This window comes from Mus musculus, chromosome 1 (genome assembly GCF_000001635.26).
Source record: "Mus musculus strain C57BL/6J chromosome 1, GRCm38.p6 C57BL/6J".
Classification (NCBI taxonomy): Eukaryota; Metazoa; Chordata; class Mammalia; order Rodentia; family Muridae; genus Mus; species Mus musculus.
In genome coordinates this window covers 62,819,761-62,845,294 of record NC_000067.6, presented here as the reverse complement: position 1 = coordinate 62,845,294, position 25,534 = coordinate 62,819,761, and the positions used below count along the sequence as shown (strand labels likewise).

At 43.9% G+C, this 25,534-nt stretch overlaps 3 long non-coding RNA genes across 4 annotated transcripts; 2 read left to right on the top strand and 1 right to left on the bottom strand.

Moving 5' to 3' along the window:
• The first annotated feature begins 929 nt into the window (after nucleotides 1–929).
• Gm39652 lies at nucleotides 930–4,984 on the top strand. Its single transcript, XR_865479.1, has 3 exons — nucleotides 930–1,209; nucleotides 2,344–2,845; nucleotides 4,920–4,984. It is a non-coding gene; the product is annotated as a predicted gene, 39652 (long non-coding RNA).
• Gm35120 lies at nucleotides 4,110–8,437 on the bottom strand. Its single transcript, XR_373447.4, has 3 exons — nucleotides 8,344–8,437; nucleotides 6,381–6,494; nucleotides 4,110–5,570 (listed from the first exon to the last, which is right to left on the bottom strand). It is a non-coding gene; the product is annotated as a predicted gene, 35120 (long non-coding RNA).
• Nucleotides 7,170–23,965, top strand: Gm4208. Of its 2 annotated transcripts, none has more exons than XR_373449.3 (3): nucleotides 7,170–7,490; nucleotides 22,192–22,333; nucleotides 23,343–23,965. It is a non-coding gene; the product is annotated as a predicted gene 4208 (long non-coding RNA). The 2 variants fall into 2 exon arrangements; XR_373448.3 differs by lacking the exon at nucleotides 7,170–7,490 and adding an exon at nucleotides 21,695–22,073 and having other exon boundaries at nucleotides 23,343–23,964.
• Nucleotides 23,966–25,534: the final 1,569 nt, after the last annotated feature.

Below are 25,534 nucleotides of genomic sequence, written 5' to 3'. Positions count from 1 at the left end.
GAAATTTGTATGTAAAGAGTAATGTATACTCTGTGCCCCAATTGGAATACATTTATATAAGAACAGGGCCATAACTCAACAGACTATATTAGGCTGGCCAGTTCAAGGCCCAACTCCAAAAGCATAGTTGCACCACTTAAAGGCAGCAGCAGCAGGCTTGGAAGATAGGGGATGACGCCTTGAGAACAGAAAGGAGAAGTTAAACTTCCAAGGGTGTCAACAACAGCTGCAGAACATTGGCTCTGAATAAGCAAACTCCTTGGGAGGTCAGAGGTCACTTTCTCTCTTTTTTGTTTTCTATCATCTGCCTATCTATCTATCTATCTATCTATCTATCTATCTATCTATCATCTATCTATCTATCTATCTATCTATCTATCTATCTATCTATCTGTCATCTATCTATCTATCATCTATCATTTACCTAGTTATCATCTCTCTGTCTATCTGTAGTCTTTCCCTTTTCTTTATGTCATCGGAGTAGATAATTAGAAGTTTTATAGTAAAAGATATTCCCTTCAACCTTGTCATCTCTTCCCCATGTGCCCAACTCTCCATGATAATCACTCGTGTTAGTCTCCTCCATACCTGTCAGGAATTTCTTAATGTAAAACAAATTGGAGAGCAGTTGTCCCTCAGAACCCATGGATGGTTCCAGGACCTGCTACGGGCATCAATAGCCATGTTCTATACCTTATGAAATAATGTAATCTATATGTATTCTCCCATATACCTCAAATCATTTCTACATGAAACGTGGTGTTGTTCTTGCAGATTATTTAGGGAGGGAGCACTTATAGGAAAAATCATCACATTCACAGTACAAACTTTTTTTTCAAATATTTTGCTCTTTGGCTGACTGAATTTATGGGTATGGAAGGCCAACTGTATTCTTTAACCCTATCTTTTACATAAAATTTAGGATTCTTCATACTTGGTTCTTTGGTTACTAGGTTTTCAACTTAGCAAGAAATTTGGGGGCTTTCCTCATATAAGGACATGGAAATGTTAAAATTCTTTGCTCTATCAAGGTTGATTCTATGTTGTGGCGATGTTTAGAGATTTACCTACTCATGCATACTTTGTCATGTCTTTTTTTGCCATTCCGAACAGCCGTGAATGGAGGAATAATCTTGCGTATATTGCAGGTCATGTGAGTGTGAGAGGTTCTTTAGGAGCCCTCTCTAGTTTGACCTGTTGGACTGGAAGGTATGTATGTGTGTAATTTGAACAGTGTTGAGTTTTCCCTTGGAGGAGTTGTATCCACTCCCGTCAGCAACACATGATGGTTTCATGTCCTATATATTTGTAAGTATTTGTGTCTAGGGAAGAGAGAGAGAGGGAGGGAGGGAGAGAGAGAGAGAGAGAGAGAGAGAGAGAGAGAGAGAGAGAGAGAAGAAAAATAAAGTTTACATTTTTTGAAAGTTCTGATAAGACTTAAGAAAGAGGGATAGAGGGATAGAATCTTAGGAAAGGCCCTTCTGGATTCCTGAATGCGAATGAAAAGTGCCAACATCTCTAGGCAATGATTGTAATACCAATAGCTAATAGTTACATAGTCCTCACTGTGTGCCTGGCCATGAATGTCTTTATTCTAGCGACTATTATGAGATTAGACACTGTTCACTTTCATTTGATTTTCTTCAGATTTTAGAATACAAATATTAAATATTTGCTTTGTGCCAGACACCATATAAAGTGTAGGTTCATGCAATTTTTTTGTTGACAGAAATCCTGACAAATGTCAACAGAATAGCAATTTTTGAAGCAAACTCATATACCAACCACAGATCTGCAGAAAACTCCAGTAGATTTAAGTGTGGTTTTCTTTCCGGTGCTGCACAATGCTCCCTGGAGGTTTGTCCTGGCAGCTGCAGGGCAGAGTAAGCTAGGTGACTGACTCACCTTGTGGGTGTGGAAGCCAGAGTGAGCGCAATAGCTCATGACCACAAGTGTGTTGAGGACGCGCCTACATTTCTTGATTCTTGGCTTAATAATTACAGTTTAATTTTAGAGTAGGATAAAGGGAGGACTTGATTATAATGTGTGTGTGAGAGAGAGATACTGTAATACTAAGCTAAGAAATAGGTCTAACATACCTACATATCAGACTTAACCAATAGCTGGCAGTTACAACTAGAACATACAATGTAGCATTACTGAGAGATACTGAGAAAGGCCTCCCCAAATCTGAGGGCATGTAATGAAAAGCATCTCTGAGACCTTCAGGTAAATATACTAGTACTCAGGAGAAAAAGAAATACGAGGCTAGAATTAACTAACACCGGGAGCTAGATTTTTCTATTTCTCATTCCTTTTCTTCCTTTCTTTCCTCTGCCCTAGGCTACCTTCAACTTTACTTGGAAATCCCATCATCCTGATTACTGCCACTGCCTTCTCGAGACTGTCTCTTCACCTCAGATAGCATTCTCTTACGTTCCTGATTGTACTACTGGGACATGATAACTCTCGATCTAGCTGCTTGCCTATCCTGGCATCCCATATTAGGAGCAGACTACCAGCTTCCATAGGAGCTATTCCTCAAGGCCTCATGTGTTGGAGACTGAGTGGCCAGCTGATATGCTCGGAGGATGCGATAGGATCCTGAGGGCTCTGACCTAATCAATGGATTAATTCCTTCCTGGATTCATAACATGCTGGCATTATTGAGTGTGTTAACTATTTTTATCATTACTGTTAAAAAAATACTTGACAAAGACAACTGAGGGAAGGAGAGCTCTGTTTTGGCTCACTGTTTGAGGACACAGTCCTTCATGGCAGAAAAGACCTGCTGTGACGTGGCTGATCACTTTGCATCCAGTCGGGGAAGCCGAGAGCTATGCAGGTATGTTCAGGCCCCTTTCCCTTGTTCATTTGGTCCAGGTGTCACCCACACCTAAAGTGGGGTTCCCCACCTCAATTAATGAAATCAAGATAATCCCAGGTAGGCATGCCCACCAACTCTCAGGTGATTCTAGATTATGTCTCCTTGATAATTAACACCAGCCACCTCAAACTCTTTCAAGTCTTCAGCCACTTCTGTGGTTGGATCCCGGTCACATGACAATGTACCGCCTTCTCTCGGATGTTTGAAGAAAACTTCTTTGCCATGTCTGTGATGGAGCCTAACAATGGCTCCACAATTTGATTTTCTTCCTATGTTTCTATGTTTTTGTTTTGCTTTTGAGTTAGGGTCTAATTACATACCACTTGCTGGCCTGGAATTCGCCATGTAGCCCAGGCTAGCTTTGAATTCATGTCCTCTTACATCTGCATCCAGAGTGCTGGGAATACAAGCATGTGCCATCATGTCCCGCTTTAACAGTGCTATATTGGGGACAGATTGAACATAGGAGTTCAAGGCAGAGACCCGTGAGTAACCTGGAAGACCTCAGGTTCTTCAATATCAATTCCACTGCCCTAACCTCTTGGTCTTACCTTCTAAGTATGTCTCAGGTGCATTCCTTTAAAAGCTGCTTTACTTTCTAATGCAAGCTGCCACTCCTGAATTACCACCCAGCTGGTCTCCCTGCATCCAGTTCGCCCTCCTCCTTGTGTTTCAGTGGAGCCTTAGAGTGCTCTTTTCCAGGACTTTGTTACAATGAGACATCAATCACTGTAACCAAACGCTCACTCAGGAATGCTTTCTCTGCACTTACTATCACTTGTCACGGTGACAATTTTGCATTTTTTTTCCTGTGGGATTTTTCAATTATTGCCTGTTTGGCCCTGTAGACACTGAGCTCTTCTATGTGGTGACTATGTCTATGTTTGCTCATTTTCCTTACAACTCTCGGCTCTGCGGCACATAGAAAGCATTTAGCAGATAAGTTATTTTCTACAGTAGCTATCAGAGAACTTCGCACAAAGTAGGTACTCAACAACACTGGGCATATTTATTAAATATATTGATTTATTAATTATATTAATTTATTAAATATTGAGTTAATGGACATTCCATTTCAGCGAGTGGTCATCAGTTGTCAGACTATCTAAAAAGCACTGAAAGAAGCTAGTGAACTTTTATTTTTCGTGGATATAAGTTAACAGCTGCCGAGAATTTTAGCCACAAATAACAGAAGCTAATTTTGATTTTGTGGACTTTTTTCTTAATAAATGGGAGAGATCATAAAAATCACCGCTGATGTCACTACCATGAACTCGATTCTATAATCTGCTGCAATATCTGCAGTAGCTGTTAGGCTTGCTGGTCCTGGCACTGCAGTATGATGAAGCTGCAAGGGATCCTGGGAAATTCAACTCTCCAAGGAGAGCGAGCGGATCTAAAAGGATGCCAGGGAGCCCCCCACATGACCAGTGTCCTCTGTAAACAGTCAGGAAGCTGCATTTGTTGCTTGCTCATTCTGCGACTAGGTCTTGACACAATACTCGGGTCTAGTTACCTACCTCAAAGGCTCCACCCCCAGTTGGCTAACTGATTTCCCTGGCTTTGTGGCTGATTGTTACTTTTCACCGTCAGATCCTTTAGCTTAACAATCTAGAAAATTAATGGAATATCATCTACTGAATGCTGAGAATTGGCAGCAATAAGTAGTAATGTATTTCCAAGTCCTTAGGTAAAAGGCAGCCCCAAAATTCACTGTATCGTTATTTTAAATTGATGGCTTCTAATGAAAATGCTAAGTTCAAAGGGTTTGATGGCTTCTCAGGATGCAAAATGGGCAAGGCCTGGAAGATGAGCTTAATAATAGCATCCTGAAGATGCTTGCCTGAGTCTCCGTCCCACTCTGCTGTGGGTATTAGAAGGCAGAAATATGCAGGCACAGTAATGGGGGTAATCAGTCTTGACGTGTGAGCTTATTATATTGGCTGCTTTTCACAGTTGGAGCCTTCTGAAGCTAATCACAGCCCTTTTGAAAGTTCATTGGGTTGGACTGTCTAATCCATTCTCACCGTAGGTTGGGACTCAGAGACACAGAAGATGAGACCCCTGATGGTACCACTTACCCCAGGCTTATTCAGGTGAGAGAACTGAGCGGAATCTCACACATCCCCTCTTTGAGTTGTGAGTTCCACCATTTTTCCCCACAGGGGAGTGTTCCCAAAGGCCGGCAGTGATCTCCTCTTACCACTTTCTTGTCTAGTTCTTTTTCTTCACAATGCAGTGGGTTCCATATTATTCTCCTGTACTGCCAGTCTGTCGTTTGTCACTGACTCTCTTGCATTGGTCTAGCCTGGCTCTCTTGCAGCAGTCTAGCCTCAGCATCTCTTGCAGATGTCATCCTTCCAGTACTGCTCCCCATTGCAGACTTGTCTTGTTGATCCCGGGCCTCTCCACAGTCTTTCTGTCTCAGTTCTGTAGCCATCTACCAAGACTTGGGATTCTTGCATCCTTAAGTGGACCTCTAAGGGTTATCACAATAAGGTCTTGATGCCATTGTGTATCGACTCTTCTCTTTCTGGCCATCACTCCTCTTTTCACTTTCTTCTCACCAACTGGAACAGACACTCTCTGATCTGCTTGTGAGAAATCACAGCTCTGCACACAAAGTGATCCCCATAGGCCTTTCCTTAGATGCTTCACATGGACTCTGACAGGTTCTCTCTGTCTGCCAATAAAATGGGCACATAATGGGACAAAGCCTTGGGAGGGAGCATCATGTTGCATTGGCCAATAAGCAGCTAGGAATAATTTAGAAAGTTCTACCAACACCAGAGTACCCAAGCTTGTTGTGTGGGAAGCTTATTTGGAGGGCAAAAGGCATGAGAAATTCTTTTTTTTGGAAGGAGTTGCTAGATGCAAGTGCTTTAAAGGGTCTCCTTCCTTCCTTCCTTCCTTCCTTCCTTCCTTCCTTCCTTCCTTCCTTCCTTCTTTTCTCTCTCTCTCTCTCTCTCTCTCTCTCTCTCTCTCTCTCTCTCTCTCTCTCTCTCTTTCTTCTTCTTCTTTCTTTTTTAAAGCAGAATCTGGCTTCTGATGATCCAGTGATTGACTATAGCAGCAGAGAGAGGCAGAAAAGCCTCCCCAGGCAGCAGGCTAATCACAGTGGGGTGGCCATAGGCTGGGAGCATGTTGGAGGGAGATTGAGTATTTATTAAAATATCCTTTGTCAGCCAGATTTATTTTCGTCTTTCTTCATAAGATGTGATAGTTTTGCATCAGCACATCTAAATGCAATCATTTGCCAAAGGTTGAAAGCAATTCCCTCCAGCCAGTTTTCATTTACCTTCTAATTAATAACTAAACGTTCATACATACATTAGTCCGAGACTCATGCATAAAATAATAACTAACATTTATTGAACACCTATTATGTTCCAGGCCTCTTGCATATATTAGCTCAAACCCTCACAACCCTGGAAGGTAGGGATGCCCTTTAATGGAGTAAGAAAATGATGCTCAGATAGGCTCTGTAATTTACCCTTGGTCATGCAAATTACTGACTCAAGCCAAATGCTCCAAGCTCTCTCATGCCACACCGTAAGGCAGCTGCTTCCTACAAGGGTTTGATGCCTCGTGCCATCTGCTGCTGCCACTGAGGAGAGAAGAGAGAGGTCAGTGTGGATGTTAACTATGACTTTCCTAGTCAAAAACATCCCCAGGAGGGAAAGGCTAGTCAAGCAGACATCAGCAGCCATGATGACTTAAGAGTTGTCATTAGAACATAGGTTTCAAGTCTGTTGTCAGGCATCCCTTCCTGACAGATGCAGCAAAGGAGGTTAAATATATGTCTGAGGCCAGATATGGAGCCATACAATTGCAACCCAGCACCAAGATGCTGGAGGCAGGAGGATTAGAAGCTCAAAATCATACTTGCCTTGGCAGGGCATTCATTGGAAGGTGGCCTGGGCTGCATAAAACCCACAGGGCTGGGTTTCAGGTGTGACGCACCATGTATACTTTGTGCACAGACTCTGAAATCCTCATGTTAGGAAAGCAAGCACACTTACCCAATAAACCACCTCCCCATCCCACTCTCTTGCTTCTTTGAGACAGTCTTACGTGTTTAGGGTAGCCTTGAATTCCTTATGTAGCCAAGGCTTCAGTGGCTGATCTTCCTGCCTCTAATTCCCAAGTGCTGGGATTATAAGAGTCATTGAGTCATAATTCTCTAAATATGTTAAGCTTGAGCAAGTCAGATAAATTTTGAAACATTTAGTGAGTGGTTATTTGGCACTGCAGTTTAGTGACAAATCGCTAAACTGACTCCCCAGAGTCTCTCTTCCATTATAGGCATAACTTTGGTGAATTCTCTGAGGTTGGGATTTCTCGCTCCAGTGTCAGGACATTACCCGAGACATAAGTCACAGAGGAGCTTCTCAAAAGAGATGTGACTCATCCTCATCAAGTCATCAAGGACCTGGGACCTTCAGCTTGTTCAAATCCAGAGTCCTCCCAATGTCTTGCTGATCAACTGAGAACAGATTCAGAGGTCTCTGCTTCAAAAAGCCTTCAGTAAATTCTGATATAGAGAAAGTTTTGATGATCACTATTGAGATTTCAAAAATAGGAATGCAAACAATAAAAACAGGTATGTGTATTTTTTCATCCTATGGGAGTACATTGTGTGTGCAGTATGTGGGTGCATGTGTGTGTGTGTGTGCAGTATGTGGGTACATGTGGGTGTATGAAGTATATGGGTGGATATGTGTGTGAAGTATATGGGTACATATGAGTGTGTAATATGTGGGTGCATGTGTGTGTGCGCGCAGTATATGGGTGCATGTGTGTGCAGTATGTGGATGGATTTATGGGCAGGACATGAATGCATGTGTATATGTGTAGTATATAGGTATATTTATGTGTGTGCAATATATGGGTGAATGTGTGTGTGCAGTATGTGGGTGCATGTGTGTGGACAGAACATGAATACATGTGTGTGTATAGTATATTGGTATATTTATGTGTGTACAGTATGTGGATGCATGTGTGTGTGTGTGTAGTATATTGGTGTATTTTTGTGTGTATAGTATGTGGATGCATCTGTGTGTGTACAGTATGTGGGTACATGTGTGTGTGCAGTATGTGGGTGCTAGGGATCTGAATTTAGGTCTCTGCTTGCTAGGTAAAACTTCCCTGACTAAGCTACTCCCTGACCTTAAGTCTAACTCTTAAAATAATAACCACATTATAAAAAGTGAAGTTCAACCTTTAGCATCATACCATGAGAAATGGCGCAAGACTCTGCATTCACATTAAGCTCGGTTGCACCAACCCTTACTATCTATTCCTGTGTAAAGGTAATTCATACTTTCCCTTTGAGTAATTGCAGATTCTTAACTCCCGTGAGAAGTTTGGAAATCTGAGTCTCCTGCGTCTCCTCACAAAGTACTGGCAGCCTTTGTTCCACGAGAACTTTTCCTGGGAACCTTTGAAATGCTCACCTCCCTGTGATGTCCCATCACCTGGTCAGGGTTCAGTTCACCTCCTTCCTCAGAAGCTCTGGACCAGCTCCTTGTGCTCCAGCAGTTTGAAAGTGAGAGAGAGGGCAATCTTATGTCAATTTGTATAAAAATATTTTTTTTCTAAGAAAAAAAAAAAAAAAAACAAAACCTTTTGGCAGCCAAGCCACGCCTTCTCGTCTACACGTCCTCTCCAGATGTGGCAGAAGAATTTTTTTTTTAATGGAGTGGCTGATTAGTCTCCAATTAAATTAACAACTGCACCAACCCCAGCTGCTTTTGTTTCTTGCCTCCTACTTTGATTATTGGATCAGTCAAATTTTTTTCCTTTCTCTTACTATTTTAATTTGAGCAAGCTCAGTAAGCTTGCAGGCACTTACAGAGTCGTTGGATGACATCACACCAGCCCAGGTAGACACTGCCAGGACAGTGCATGAAGCTGATCTGCAAGCTACTTCCATTTTATTGTGGTAGAGATATTTTGTTTACACATCTCAATGAAAAAAACGTTCATTTTATGTTTACTTTGGTGTATGACTGGTTGCGTGTCTGCATATACACGTGTTCATGCCCGGGGCCATCAGAAGAAGTCTGGAACTGGAGTTACGTGTGGGTGCTGGGAACTGCACAGGGTCCTCTCCAAGAGCAGCAAGTGTACTTAATCTCTGAGTCATGTCTCCACCCTCTTATGTCTGATTTTTCAGGGGGAAATCTGATACTAGTATGGCTTCATCTCCTGCCTATTGAGAATAGAATTTCTGGCAATTATCACAATGTATCATTAGAATAAAAGTCATTTGAATAGTTTATTGGCAGGCTAGAGGAAGGGCTTGAATTGTTTGGATGAGATACTGTTTGTAAGCATGGCCATTAAGGAGTAGGTTTTGTATCAGTTGGCTGATGATTCATTCATCTGCCATTTCAACAAACATTTATTAAAGACCCATTTTGTGTCTTGTGTTTCTGGTTCTGGAAAGAAATGTCGTATCTGAAATGGACTTTTCCAATTAGCTGAGAGTAAATGCAAGACAGGGCAGATGGCACTGATGTTTGCACAGTCTCTTCTGTGGATATTCTTCCTGGTGTTCAGGGCAGTTAGGAGGGAGAATGCCCCAAGGGGTTGTTGAGCTTTGGTTAAACATTCATAATTTACCTATGGCCAATTGGAGTCCTGTCATTTTCTTAATTGAGCAACACCAATATATACAGCTGAACCTGGCCTTCGGTGGGCCTGGAATGCTTTTTAAAAATGCATAGTGTGTGTGTGTGTGTGTGTGTGTGTGTGTGTATGTTCACATGTGTGAGATCACATATGTTTGCGTACATTTGTATGGAGGCCTGTCTTAAACTGAGTGTCTCTGTTCTCTGCCTTATATGTTGAGGCAGCATGCTGGTTAGGTGTTTGTTTGTTTGTTTGTTTTGTTTTGTTTTGTTCTGCCAATGTGACACAATCTGGAGTCATCTGGGAAGAGGAAATGTCAACTGAGAAAATGCTATTATCAGACTTGCCTGTAGATAAGCCTGTGATTCACGATTGATGCAGAAGAGCCCTTCCCACTGTGAGTGGTGCCACCCATGTTATAGTAGTATTGGACCGAGTAAGAACGCAGGCTGAGCAAGTCATGGAGAACAAGCCAGTGGGCATCACTCCTTCATGGCCTCTGCTTCAGCTCCTGGCTTCCAGGTTCTTGCCTTTGGCTCCTGTCTTGGTTTCCCAGAATGATGGACTATATAAACTGCAAGCCAACAAACCTTTCTTTCCCACACTGCTATTGGTCATGGTGTTATATTTCAGCAATAGTAAACCCTAACTAAAACAGAAATTGGTACCAGGATCATGGAGTGTTGCTGTGACAGATCTGACCATGTTGTTTTGGGGAGGCTTGTGGATGGACTTTGGAATTTAGGACTAGAAAAGCTAAGAGTGCTCAGAGATTAATGAGCTGTGTGGGAGTTTGGAAGACAGAAATGTTAAGTGCAATGTCAACAACAGAAGCCTGGCTTGTGAAGTTTTAGAAGGAAGCTGACTCTACAGGGATCACTTGTCTGATATTTTGAATAAACAATGTATCATTCCTGGTCAGCTAGAGGTGAAGAAACAGTTGTGATTAACAAGAGGCCCCCACCACTGAAGTGAAACCTTTACAGGGACAGTTGATGCTGGCTAATTATGGCTGAAAAGTTAGCCATGATTAACAATAGATCAGCACCAGTGGGGTGAAACCAGTGTGAGTGTTTCCTCAGGGTTAGTACACAGAGGTTGTGGTCTAGAGGGGACCAAAGCTGCATCTCATACTGACAGCTGAACTTGGTGCTGTGTAAGAGTCTCCCACTCAGTTTCCGTTTTGAGGGGTGAGGGTCATGGAGAGCAGCTGAAGGTTGGCACTGTGAGAAGTCAAGAGAGGCCACAGATAAAGGTGTAGCCTCAGGTGCAGTGGAAACTTGAGAGGGTCACAGAGAGAAGCTGAGGCCAGATACCACATGGCAGGACTGGAGTCCCTGAAGAGAGGCCAGAAAGCCAGAAGCCAGTGGTTAAGGTACAGCTTGTGGGTCCCAAGTGTTTTGGAGATGTCAGCACCTTGAGATGGTTATCAAAGGACAGTGGCAGGTGAGGTGAGAGATCTTCCCTGAGCCTAGGAGATAAGGTGTGTGTGTGCCAGAAACGATAGAGCTAGACAAATGGAACTGCCTGAGCCCTTTGGAGCCCAGAAGATTATGAGTGAGTTCCAGACATCAGACACTGAGGTATTTACGTTGTTAGAGTTGAGTTTTACTGTTTTGTTTTTAAAAGATTTATTTATATGAATATACTATCGCTGTCTTCAGACACACCAGAAGAGGGCATCGGATTCCATTACAGATGGGAGCTGAACTCAGGACCTCTGGGAGAGCAGTCAGTGCCCTTAACCACTGAGCCATCTCTCTAGCTCTGAGTTTTACTTTTATTTATTTGTTACTATGTCTTGGTTCTTTCAGAGTACTGACATTAAAGGCTTGTGCTATAATGCCTGTCTGGGACCTTTGATGTTTTAAAGAGATTGAACTTTTAAAGACTGTAGGGGCTTTTAAAGTTACACTATGTTTTGTAATGTAATATTAACACGAGAACTTGGGGCTAAATCAGAAAGGAAAGTTTATTGTTTGATGGTAATATGTCTGTGTGTCAAACTGAAAAGGAGTCAGTTGTGTTTTTTGTTTGTTTGTTTGTTTGTTTGTTTTTGTTTTTTTGTTTTTTGTCAACTTGATATAATATGGAGTTATCTGGGAAGAAAGAATGCCGCCATGAGACTGGCCAGTAGGTAAAAATATGTGGGGAGATTTTCTTGATTAATGATTGATTGGAAGGGCACAGACCACTGTGGGTGGTGCCACCCTTGGTCAAGTAACCTTAGGTTGTGTAAGGAAGCATTCTGAGCAGGCCATGGAAAGCAAGCCAGCAAACAGTGTTCCTTCACAGTCTCTGCTTCAGTTCCTGCCTTGGCTTCTCCTGAGAATGGACTATAAGTCATATAACCCTCTTCCCCCCAATATGCTTTTGGTCATAATGTCTTAGCACAGTAAGAAAAGCTAACATATTACTTTGCTATTGAATAATATTAATACTCCTATATTAAGGTAGATTCTTTTGCTGGACTTGGAGCTCAGAGTATTCAAGCTAGTCTAGTCAGTTTGGTTGCTTGGGGATTCCCTGTTTTTGCCTCTCCACTTACTAGGATTACAGGAAGCAGGAGGCCACCACATGTTCCTGGCTTTTTAACATGTTTTTGTGGATTTGAACTCTGGTACTCATGCTTGCCCATGACAAATGCTTTAACTGAGTCATCTCCCCGGGCCCTGAAGTATTATTTTTTAACTAAAATATTTTTTGTGTATTGATGTTTTGCCTATCTGTATGTCTGTGTATGATGTGCAAGCCTGGTGCCCCCAGATGCCAGAGGTAGGTATTGACTCCACTGGAACTAGAGTTACAGATGGTTGTAAGCTGCCATGGGGGTTCAGGGAACTGAACTCTAGTTCCCTGGAAAAGTAGCAAGTGCTTCTAACCACAGAGCCATCTCTCCAGCCCCTGAATTACTTTTTTGACTTCTGTCCTCTTGGATACAAGCATCCCTCACACTCCTTAACTGGCTCATCCTCTTATGTGGAAAAGAGAAGCATCCCCGAGCGCTGTTAAGCTGTCATGGTTTTAGAAACACCAGCAATGAGAAGAGAATTTGGGGCCACACAGAGCACTCCTGTGAGCTCCAAACACTCCTGTGAGCTCAGCGCTCATCCGAGTTGATAGCACAAAAGGATTCGTAGCTGTATCTAATCAAATAAAAATAGCCCAAATCAGCCTATTGTGTTCTAGAATTCGGAAGGTTCTGTGGAATAGAATAGCAGAGAAGACATATTGCATAGCTTGATATTATACAGATCATTTGCATTAAAATAAGGGCTTTGTGCTTAACTGTTCAGGGTGTAGGCTCAGCAGAAGACTGTTTCAATCTGCCTTTGTCTTTTACTTCACTGGGTAATGTTGAGCAAGTTTCTTTGGACTTGTTTTCTTATCTATAGGATGAGGAATGTGGTGAGGTCTCTGTGTGTGGTGGGTTGAATGAAGTGTTATCTCATAAGTCTCAGATATTTGAATACTGTTTGCAATGCATGAGGACGTGAGGAGGTGGTGTGATCCTGGAGGTGAGCTTCAAAAGCCTCCCTCCATCCCCTCTGTGCTCGCTCTGCTTCCTGTTTGGGGATCAGGATGTGAGCTCTCAGCTGTTCCAGCATCACACCTGCCTGCTACCATACTTCCTGCTATCACGATGGATGATGGACTGCTATCCCTGTGGAACTGTGAGCCTCAAATACCCCCCCCCTTTTTTTTTTCTATTAGTTGCCTTGGTCATGGTGTTTTACCATGGGATTAGAAACATAACAAATAAAACCTGCCTTTCTGGGAACTGTGAGGATTAAATGTGCAATTCATTTAGCACATCGTGGGTGTTTAGTACAAGTACTAGGCTGGCTGCTTGCTGTGGTTTGGGAGTACGGCCTGTTCTACTTCTTTTCTCTGGGTTGCACTGGGTTGGAGATGCAATGGTGTATGTGGATAGTGTAAACTTGAAGTATCTTATTATTTCTGATACATTCACCCAGCTCCTGCATTTAGTGAGATTTGGAGATAGCACTAACCTATGATCTCGAGGGCCAGTCCTTGGCCTGGGCCTAGCAAAGTTCCTGGGGAGAGGGAGACTTGATGCATCACCTTTTCTATTTCACTGGGCTTCCTAGAATCTACATCCATTGACAAGTGAGTGGTTCCTTATGAGAGGGTAGGTCTTGCTTAAGTCATTATAACCTGATGTTCCATGTTTAGCTTCTTCCCACCCAACGTGTAATCACAGATAAACATGAGGCTCTCTGGAGCCCTAGCAATATTTTCTTGTTTAGTTGGTTTGTTGTTGTTGTTTTATTTTGTTTTTGTGGTGTGTGTGTGTGGGTGGGTGGGGGTTTGGTTTGTTTTTTGTTTTGTTTGGTTTGGTTTTGTTTGTTTTTATTTATTGGATAGCTAATTCATTCACAATGCTGTAAATGCTAAAAAGTTTAAGTAGATGCTTAGTGGAAATGCTCCCCCTCCTTGCTGTCATAGTCTACAACCTCACTGGTAAGCCTTCTTCCTTGCTATTTATGTGACACTTCAGGTTTGCAAGAATGAAAGCCAGGAGTCCTGACTTTGTGGGAGCTTGGAATGTACTGTTTGGTTAGTATTGCCCTTGAAATTCTCCCTTTTCCTTTCTGAGACAGAGTCTAGCTATGTAGCTCAGGCTGACCAGGAACTGTCATCTTCCTGTCTTAATTTCCCTAGTGCTAGGATTACAGGTATGTGCCATCGCATCTGGCTATTAAAATTCTAAATAATTTTGAACAAGACAATTTCATTTTGCCTTGGACCATGCAAATATATGACCTGTACTTTCCTTGGATTGTTTGCCTAAACATGTGTCTTAAAGGTTCTTTTCATATCCTTACTTAAAGGACTTTCTTATACTGGATTTACAGCCACCCAGTAGTCCTGGGGGATTTAAAAAGCTCCATTTCTAGGTAGGTTGTGAATTCGTTAGAGATTCCAATTCCAACTTTCTACCCTTTGATGTTTCCAAACTTGTGAGAAAGAAAATAAGAGAAATATCACAGGGATTCCCCTCTCTGGCTGGATGTCTCTTGTGACCTGCAGTTTAGATGCCCGCTAATACCATCTTGTCCCTTTACCAAGTAACTGACTGGCCACAACCCTACAGCACTCGTCTCCTTCCCCATTGTCCCACACCGTGGCACCCCTGTCCTGTCCCTGCCATGCTGGTGTGATGCCATCTGGGTTCCATCAGTCACAGCACATCTCTTCTGTCGGCTCCAATCTGGAGGAAAATGCCTCGGGCCAAATGATACACCGGCCACTGGAGACGCATTCTGAAAACTCCTCTTCCATTCCTGTGCATTCCTACAAATCATCATTTCTGGATGAGTCTGTGGTCATGGCCAAACAATCCTCTGCTTTTCGGAAGATAGTGGAGGCCCTCCATCCTAGGGGCTCTCAGGACTTTTGGACAGTGCCAGGGCAGCATTCTGAAACCTGAAACTCATTTTGAAGCAGCCAGAGCTCTGGCTCTGTTACAGCCCCAAGTCCCTGAAGTCCCTCCTGATTGGTGGGTGGCTCACTCAATCAGGAACTAGTTCTGTGTATTGGGAATTTATCTGCACCATGGTATCCTGAGTAGAAAGAGTAGAACAGATAGTCCACCTTCCCTGAGAGGCTAGTGCTGCAGGCCTCAGCATGGGAGTGTGAGCCGGCTGTCTTCTTCCCTTGTTGTGGCTTGGATTTGAGTGCATAGATGCAGATCGACACATACTGGCCCCTGACACAGTTGTACAGTAGCAAGCAGCAATGTAGTAAATTTCAGGAAGCTGGGGCATGCCTCAGTTATCTAACCTGACTATCCAACAGTTGGACAGGGCACCCATGACATGTGTGCAGCTCCTGCACACACACACACACACACACACACACACGAACAGTGAAGTGAACAGAGAGAAGAGTGACAGCCCTGTTATCTTAGCACCTCTGTTCTTTTGCAGGCATGAGAAACCACAAACCACTCAATGGCTTATGTTTCCTTGATTCAATCAAGCCATGCCCTTGGCACCTGAAAGGAAGATTAACTAGATGCTAAAAATGCACTTCTCACATCCAATTCCATTGCCAGGGAAAGCGTCCAGGTACCCCAAGAAAACACTGGGGGAAAACAGGCTACAATTCCAATTAAACACCATATTGAGTACTTTGGTCTCAGTACACTCTATTTGTTTAGTTTCTAAGAATATTTGATAAGAGAAGTGCTAGGGTGGCAAAAAATTAATTAAAGTAAGAAAGAATGATCTTAAGAGAGAAAGGGAGGGAGAAGCTAAGAATCTATAGATGGTTCCCCCCACACCTGTCAGCAATTAATTAATCACTAATTCCTTCATTATTTGTAACTTAAGATTCTCTTTACCCTGGACAAAACACACACACACACACATACATACAAACACACACACACACACACACGCCAAGGTTATTGTTCTTTTAATTATCTAAGTAGCAAATTCTAAAAGACAACCTCTTAAATGGGTTTGGCCAGTGCTAACCTCATTGGAGTACGGCTGAGCGACGTTGCTGAAGGTCTTGGGCCTTTGGGATTGGAGAAATCTCTCCCCATTGAAATGCAGAGCACCAGAGTCCATGTGCTCCACATCATCTAGGTGAACACAGCCAGAGTGTCCACAGCTATCTACATGGTGCCGGTGGGAGCAGGGAGGAGAGAAAGCCGTCTGCGCAGTCACTCTGGGCTGCTGGCCTGTTTATCATCCATATGCCTACTTATTTTTCTATCTTTCTATGTATCTATCTAGTTGTCTATCTATCACCTATTTATATCTAATCTATCTATCATCTATCTATCTATCATCATTATCTATCATCTATCTATAATCTATCATTTATCATCATTATCTATCATTTATCTATTTATCTATCTAATCTATCATTTATTATCAATCATCTATCTATCTATCTATCTATCTATCTATCTATCTATCTATCTATCTATCATCCATTATCTATGTATGTATCTATCAGGATCAATCTATCTCCTAAAGTAATAATTTATACATTATGTGGATTTTACCACATTTTAAATTTAGTATAATTATTGTGTGTGTGCCTCTGTGTGTGTGTGCCTCCATGTGTGTGTGTGTGTGTGTGTGTGTGTGTGTGTATTTGGGTACCACGGTGTAAGTATGGAACTTAGAGGACAACTTTCATGGGTTCCAGAGATCAAACTCAGGTGCCAGCCTTGCCCAGCACACATTTGCATCTGATTAGCTTGAGAATGGATGAGCAAAACTCTTAACAGTCTGCCCTTTGTCCCAGGGCAGAGACCAAAGACGTTGTCTGTCTACACCGTGATGTTCTCCTATTTCACTCTCACCTGCTTGCCCTTCTCTGAGTTAGCAGCTGAGAATCTTAACCAAAGTGATTTATGGCAGTGTTGTGTCGGGCCTGGCCTGACACTGATGGAGTCCCTTATCTCCCGCCCATGTCCTCTCTGATGACAGCCACCCTCTTAAGCCTCAGTCAAGAGCATCAGCTCTGCATTCCTGGGTGAGGCTGGTGGCAGGGGAGAGGGGTTGTCATGAATGCATTCTGACTGTCATACTCCTCTGAGCTGGCACCTGCCTCTGCACAGCTTGCCTGGACTTTTCAAAACCTGGAAGGAGGATGAGGTGCCCCAGGAGGCTCAGACTGTGTCCCAGTGCATGCCTTCCATGACCAAGGCACACAGGCTTGCATTAGCTGCTCAATCTTCCAGTCCCTGTCAGGAATTGACACCCATCCCCTTCCTCCTGTCCTGTTTCCGTAAACATCAATGTGTTTTCACCTTCATGGGTGCTGCAGTCACACAGAGCCCTGGGTAGAGATGTGAACACAGGGGGTGGGGGCTGTGCTGAGGTACCCCCTAAAGGCTCCTTGGGAGATAAAAACATGGGGGGTCCCAGGAGAATGAAACAGAACTTCATTTAAGCCTGGTTTTTGAATTGGCCCCAGATGCAGTGACATTTTCTTTTTTGGCTGCTTTGAAAACGGAAGAGAGGAGAAAACGTAGACTGTGACATTAAAGATGGATGGGGCTCAGACAAATTGAACAGCTTTGAAGGCTTCTCCAGCGCTGAGCAGGAGGAGGGCAGGTCTCCATGGTGCGCTTTTGGGAGATGCAGTCTCTTGAACTGAGCCTGGAGAAAGCCGCTTAACGAACGAACGAAATGGCAGCTTTCAGGCCGGCCTGCTACCAAGGACGTTTAATATTTAACACTGGCTGGCTGGTGAGTGTGCCCAGCTTGGCTCATGTACTTTGGTTGACATTTGCACCAGCAGTGTCTGGAGGTGAAAGGTTGGGCACCAGGCAGAGCCTCCTATAAGGCTTCTGGGTCTGCCTGGGAAGGCATCGTTGGGAGTCCTGTCCTTGTCAAGATGCCTCACATCCTGTGCCTGGCTGTACATTCTGTGATAGAGAGCTTGGCCTCACCGTGTGTAGGAAGCAGCCAGAAGGGGCAGAAAGATGACTCAGGGAGAGTTGCTGACCCACTCATTTTTTGTGGGACCTCTTCCTGCCTAACCTAGCCTTAGCCCCTTATCTTGTTACGTACAGGGTGGAAAATGGAGAACAGAGATGATAAGCCCAAAACTCGAATGTGCGGCTCCTAGAGGCAAGGATGTGAAACTTACTGATTCCTCTAGCCACCTCAGAATGAAGGCTCTCTCTCCATCACCTCCGAACTTGGTCCAGACCTGAGCAAAGCCTGGAATATCGTCCTCATCTTTGACATTCAGCACTCCTCAGCTCAGTTTCTGTACTGGGCCTGCTGGGATGTACATCAATATAGGGAAAAAGCAACCCCCAACCCGCCCTGTAGACACAGCAATGATATTCTGATGTCTGGGCTCATCTTCAGAAAGGTCTGTGCACCCTGCACAGGAAAGCAAGTTGTACATTTAAAAATAAAAGGACCCTCTCTGCCTGGACCTAGGTACGGGTGCCTGGCTTTAGTGGTCATAACTCGTGCTGGTCAGAAGAAAGACTCTCATGCAGTTATAAGTTGTAAGCGCCAGTTGGTGTTGGCTACCAGTGACCCCCTTTTTGATTAGTATAGCTAAATTACCTTCTCTCGACTTTGGGCTCTGATCCCACAAAGCAACGGAAATTGAAATCGTGGTGAGCCGTAGCAGCGGAGTCCACACTGGGGAGAGAACCTCAGGGACCTTTCATCTTGTTAATGTAACACGCCCTTCCACGATGGGAGCCAAGAGCCCCCACATAATGAATTTCTCTTCTGGTAATCACTCACCAGAACATGGTGACCTGTGTATTTTTGCTGTGCTACACATTTTTAGACTTTCACAGTGACTTGTCAGCACCTAGGAAAAATGAGTTGGATATGACCCATCTCTTTGAGAGATGCCCTCCCCAGCTGCCTTTCATCTTGGTGGAGAGAAGGAGTAGGTGGGACCACCTGGAACGGCAACGGGGGCTGTGATGTGACTCCAGGCCCATCTCTGAGGGAGATCAGCACAGGCATGCCAAGCCGGTGGCACTCTTGCTATGTTAAGCCCCAGTATCGTGTCCAAATGGCTCCACAGTGGCCTCTGTCTTCTGCACCTGTTGTTTCCGTTGGCATAGTGAGCTGCACAGGCAGCGTCTTTCTTCTTGAAGGCATGGGTGCAAATGGTGGTGTCATTAGACATCTGGACACCCCATGGGTTCTTATAGACTCTGGGGTGATGGCAGGGCACTAGGCTATCGTCTGAGTCACATGTGTGAGTGTCACCATCTGCAACTGTAATTCTAACCACGTGGTCAAATTGTAAGAAGGGGTTTATATCCAGATTTGATTGCATTTGTGGATCATGATGACTAAACAACAGATGGGAAACCAACCAAGATTTCTAATCTCTACCTCTTCACTGAGGGAGTGAGCCTGGCTGAGGGAGGCGCTTGGTGCCTCTCTGTGGTTGTCTATAATTAGGGCAAACACACTCCCCTCGTTTTCTGCCCTGGTTTTATACACTCATTCTAATCAGACCACAAACACTGTTTTGTTTGTTTGTTTGTTTGTTTGTTTGTTTTAATACTTCGGCTCTTGAGTTCTAGAGAAATCTGTGGTAGAACGGAAGCTACTGAAACAATATTGCCAGATAAAATGTAGAATACCTGGTTACATCTAAATTTCTCCTGAACAAAGATTAGTTGAAATACATCCTGCGTAACAATTTCTGAGGCAAGATGCTGAGGGAAAATGTGATGGGCTAGCATGGCGGCTCATGGAGTACAAGTATGTACAGTTTGAGCCTGACCACCTGAATTTCATCTCTGGAACCCATGAAAGTTATCCTCTTATTTCCAGCCCGCATTGTGCCACACAGGCATGGGTACATGTGGGCAAGCACGTGCGTGCACACACATACATACATACACACACACACACACACACACACACACACACACACACATACACACACACTATGTGTGCCCACACAGACTATGCACACACAATAATAATAAAAAGACTTAAATGTAGTAAAGTTCACATAATGACATAATGCAATATTTTTACATTACTTTAACCATTTTGAAATATACAACTCATTGGTTCTAAGAACACTCACAGTTTTGTGTAACTGCTACCCATTTCCAGAACTTTCTCAGAGCCAACTCTATACCCCTTAACAGTAAATGCCCATTTCTCTCTCTTCCTTGCCTCAGGAGCTCTCAAACATTATGCAAGTAGACTCAGAAGCACTTCTTATTGTGTCTGACTTATTTACTCAGCACAATATTTTAAAAATACATTCACGTGCTATGTGTCAGGATGTCACTCATTTTAAAAGACTGAATAATATTTCATTATATATAATAGCAATTCTGTTGAATCTTTAACTTGTTTACGGGCATGTGTGTGTTTATAGCCCTTGGCCGTGGAGAATGGTGCTGTTATGAACATAGCTGCAAGGGATCTGCTTGGGTCTGTACTTTAGATTATTTAGGGGATATAGAGCTGACAGTAGAGCTGTTGAATCATGTGATGACTCTGTTTAACATACTGAGGAATTGCTGTACCGTATTCCTTATTGGCTGCATAAGCCATTTGAAATTTTTTAAGTTAAAATGTAACTCTACCATTAAACCTCTCCCTTTTCTTCTTTCTATGCCTCCCACATCCTCTCCTCAAAGTTCCTCTCAAATTCATGGTCACCTCTTCTTTAGCTGTTGTTGATACAAATACTTATACCACCTGAGTCCATTCGGTGCCAGTGTGTATACGCATCTATGGTTGATCACTATTGGATAGCCAACCAAGGGGCTTATCCCTAGAGAAGTTCAATTCTCTCAGAAGTTGTTAATTTCTTGAGGTATTCATCTAGGGTGGGGTCCTACAGGATTTCCCCCACCTACCTGCAGTTGTTAACTAGTGTTAGACTTAGTAAGGTCTTGGTTAGGCAGCCATGATGTTGAGATTTCATAGGTACAGCATCCCTGTCACAGTTGGAACAAAAAAATCTCACAGCACATTTCCTGGTCCTCTGACTCTTGCAATCTCTCCACCTCCTCACCCTTGATCTTCCCTGAGCCTTAGGTGTACTGGTGTATTGTAGATGAATCAACTGGGGCTGGGCACCCCACAGTGGGTTCTTTTCTGCACTTTGACTGGTAGTGGTTTTCTGTAATTGTCTGCTTCTGCAGCACAAAGAAGTTTGTTTGCTGAGGAGTAAGATCTGTGTTTGTCTACATGTAGTGACTAGGTCCCTGGTAGGCAGCAGGCCTGGGCCACGGGCCATTTTTATTGGCTAACTCTGGCAACATTTCAGCTATTTCAACAGAATTTTCATTTGAATATTTTATTTAACCTAAAATACTCTAGTTAAAGAGAAACCAGTAGTGTCTATCTCCTTGTATGGGCTCGTGGACATCACCTGTCCAGACTCTCGGCGGCCTCTATACAACACCTGTGATGCTTTCTCCTCTCTGGCTTCTACAGCACAGACACCCACACATCCCTGGAAGTCAGAGATCAGAGTTCACACAGCCCAAATCCCAGCTTACAGAGCAGCAAGCCCAGCCAAGAGAGCCACAGCTTCACAGGCTTACACAACAAGAGGCAGAACTGAATCTTGAACCCTAGTCTCTAAGATTCCAACAGCACTGTTTTCTTTTTTTTACCCTCTCAACAGGTCTAAGTTCAAGGAAAGCAGAGGACTGGGAACTTCAAAACCTTAGGCGAGGTCTTTGAACTCCCACGGGTTTTAAACACAGTTGGCTCCAAAGACAGGCAGGAATTCTCAAGGAGGGGTGAGAAAAGGAGGGCAGGGAGAGGGGAAGAGGAAGAGAGAAGCAGGCCCAGGTGGTCAAGCTGAACTGCCAGGGTAATAGTGCTGAGGTGTGCCCACCGGCACACCTAGTCAGCAAGACAGAGCATGCAGGGAAAAGCTGTATTTTGGTTCAAGGCAGGAGTAGTCAAGACTTCTTTGGGAGATTTATTGGAGTCTTTGCTTCAAACCACTGCAACCTGGCTGTGCAGACATCTCTGTGAGACAGGCAGAACTGCATTGCCAGGAGAGGCTGAGCCTGGGATTGGAGGTGGGTCCATGGTCCAGTGCTGGTGCAGTGAGTGAGGAGTTTGGTGAAGGACTACCAAGGGGCACTCACCAGATTCTCACATCTCCAGTGCCTGACCCCAGGACTTTACTTTCTCCAGGAACTAAGGCCTTTCTGCTCCTGTGTGGGCAATGGGATCAGACAGGATCAGAGTCTGGGCTTGTCTGCTCTGGTCCTGCCCTGTGGGTTCTCCACTGAAGCTGAATGTACTGCACTGACGTCCCAGGGTGCTGGAAGAAGAGGTGAGAGATGACTCAGGCCCTTGTTTCTTTAGCAAAGGAGCCTATCTTTAGTTTGTTTGCTACTTGGTGCAGCCCTCAAAAACCTGTGAGGACAGGAAGACTGCCCCTCCACGTGTGAACATGCTCACACACACACACACACACACACACACACACACACACGCATGATCTCCAGGTTTGTTCCCTGGCAGGGAAGGGAAAGGAAGCAGGTGTCATTTTTTTGGATAAGCTGCAGAAACAATTTGGATCATGGCTCCCTCTGAGGTTTCTTGCTGGGGTCTCCAGGGAAGACTTGGAAGGAATATCCTTCCTCCAAGAGCCTCTTCTCCTGGTCACAATGAAAGCCCTAGAATAGGGGAGGACTAGCCTAGTACACTGGGGTGGGATCCACGAGAGATGTTTAGGAGTATTGAGAAGAGGGAATCTGGGGCCAAGCTTGGCCTTGGCCTCTACTCTTAGGACCCTGCCTGATTAGCTGTTGGTGGGAATGGGCATTGAAGTGACTGTGAGTCGCTTGGCAAGGCAGCAGCATAGATGTAAAAACTCACAACAGGTCGCAGCTATGAATTCTTCCCCCTGTTTCTGATTCCAGCTCATGTGCTCTCCCCCAAAAAGGGCATTTGTTTTTGAAGAGATTCTGATTATCTGGGCCGTTATAGCCTAAAGCCTGTGAGAATGGGACCAGGTCAGGCCACTGCTGTTTCTAGGTCCCCTCCCACACTCCGTCCCCACCATCAATGTGGTAGGAAAGAGACAGCTTCAGCGTCCAGATGGGTCCTGTTCCCTGAAGCATAGGCCTGTTCCAACTGCATTTTATTGGCCTGCCTCCTCTGTGGATCTCATAAACATTTCCAGAAGGATATAGATAAGAAAAAAAAGTTCTTCTGTAAACACTAGAGGGCTAGCAACCACGAAACGTTATTAGTTTATTAAGATTTTAAAAATACCCAAAGCTCGACTAAAGGAAGAGAGAGATGTGTTTACATTTTACTTTCTGTTCCTGTTACAGGGGTCAGTAACTTGATGGAAGCCCAGGTCTCGGAAGGCTTGTGAAGTCCATGATGATCACAGGAGGGGCAAAGAGAGAAGTTGCAGATTTGGCTGTGGTGACCTTCCAAGGCCTGGGAGTCAGAGAGTGACTGCTTCTTCTGAAGATGAAGGGAAGCCGTAGACTCATTCAGATAAGACAGGGTCTCCTCTCTCTGACCCTCGGGCCCCAGTGTGATCTATGCCCTCTGGAGTCAAACTCTTAATTGACTGCTTTGTGTCCTGGGAAGGCGTTGACCTCTTTTCCCTCAGAAGGATCTGAGCAGCTGTCTCTGAGGCATTTTTTTCCCCTTAGCTCCTCCTCCTCCCTTGAGGAGTTAGCATAAACAGCATCATCTTGGAGGCCTTCCTTGATGACTTACTTAGAGACAGGAATCCTGGTGATTCCTGTTAGAGGCACCTGCTAATTGCCATCACTGCATTTCCCGTAAGCGGTCCTGATTCTCTGTGTGCTGTGTGTTTGGCTGTTTGTTTGTTTGTTTGTTTGTTTGTTTTCCCACTGGAGTGTAAAAAGTCAGGAAGTGTTCAAAAACATTTCTTAAATAAAGCAATCTGGTCAACTTTCCTCTTTGGAGTGTGTGTGTGTGTGTGTGTGTGTGTGTGTGTGTAAAGCACTGGGATGAGGCAAGTGCAGCTCTGGTTTACAGCTTCCTTGGGAGAGGGTCATTGTAAAGTTCTACCTGGCTTTGCTTGGAGAATCATCCTCTCTGAGAACAGTACTGACTTGGAGTGTATATGGCTTCCGTTTGCCTTCATTGTTTGGGTCGTTTTGAATCCCTTTGTGAGGCCAGGTGTTAAAGAAACGTAACATCTACCTCATGAGACATAGACAGAGAGGTACAGACAATCCAATAGCTGACAGGACAGTCCTGCAACAGTGTCAAGACCGACTCCATGACTCTACAGTGGACCGTGATAACCTACAGAGGTGTACAGCCTGGTTCCAGGTCATGTGGGTTTCCCACACAGAATATCCCCATGGGTGCATTCTGATAGTACCTGCATCTAATAGATGGAGGATGCAGGGATAAGAAGCATAAGGACTGGATCAAGGCTTAGACAACATGGTGCTGTCCAGAATGTCCTAGTTAACATGGCAGCTGTTGAATATCTGGGGGAACAACAAACAAATCAATAACCATGATTGTTATGTAACGAGTTCCGGTGAGAAGTCACTTATGTGATGCTATATAAATGTTCGAGGGATGAAGAGTGTGCGCTCTCATCCAGAATGGATAAAACATGGCATTGCGTCTGCCCCTGGGCCTAAGCCTCTTTTGTAATCTCCAAGTCCTCACAGCCCTCCATCTTTTGACCCAGGATATTAATTCTCTTTAGGCTTGTGGTGGGTTGGTTGGTTTGGCTGGTTTGCCAAGTGTTGGCACTTTATTCCCTTTTGGCCAAATCATATTCTATTGTGTGAGTATTTTTATTTATTCAATTGAACATCAGGATTTTATTCCCCCTTTAAAGGTTTGTCTTTATTATTTATTTATGTGTATGTGGAGATGTTTCTGTGTGCTCATGTGTGCAGGTGCCTGAGGATGCCAGAAGAGGGCGCCCAATCCACAGGGAAGTATAAACCCCTCATCAAAGAAACTTCCTTTTGCAATTGATGGAGACCATTACAGAAACCCACAACCAATCAAAATGTAGAGTTGTGGAGTTTAGTCAGGGACATATTTATAAAACACTCATGTATGTAAAGATCGGGGAATATTGTGGAAGACGTGGCAGAAAGATTGTAAGAGCCAGAGAGTCAGAGAGTTTGCTGTGAGATTGTATCTCCTAGAAATGTCAGAAGCTACACTCATAGAGTCTCAGCAACATGACTCCCTAAAAATGATCTGTACAGGACATCAATAGACATGCTTAGTGTGGTTGGTGGAAAGACCACACAGTCTAAACCCTACACAGAGAACTGCAGGTTACTAAGGGATGCTAAGAACAGGAGAAATAGTCTCCCTCAGGGAAGAGCAAGCCAATTGGTTATCCAATACCAAATAGCCCTAAAAACATACATGCAAGTAACATTATACAGACAGAGCCAGTTATATTAGGAATATATATGTATGTACACATATGCATGTAACAACAGTTAATAAAAAGGGACTATAAATTTCAAAGAGAGCATAGAGGAAAGGGAAGGGGGAA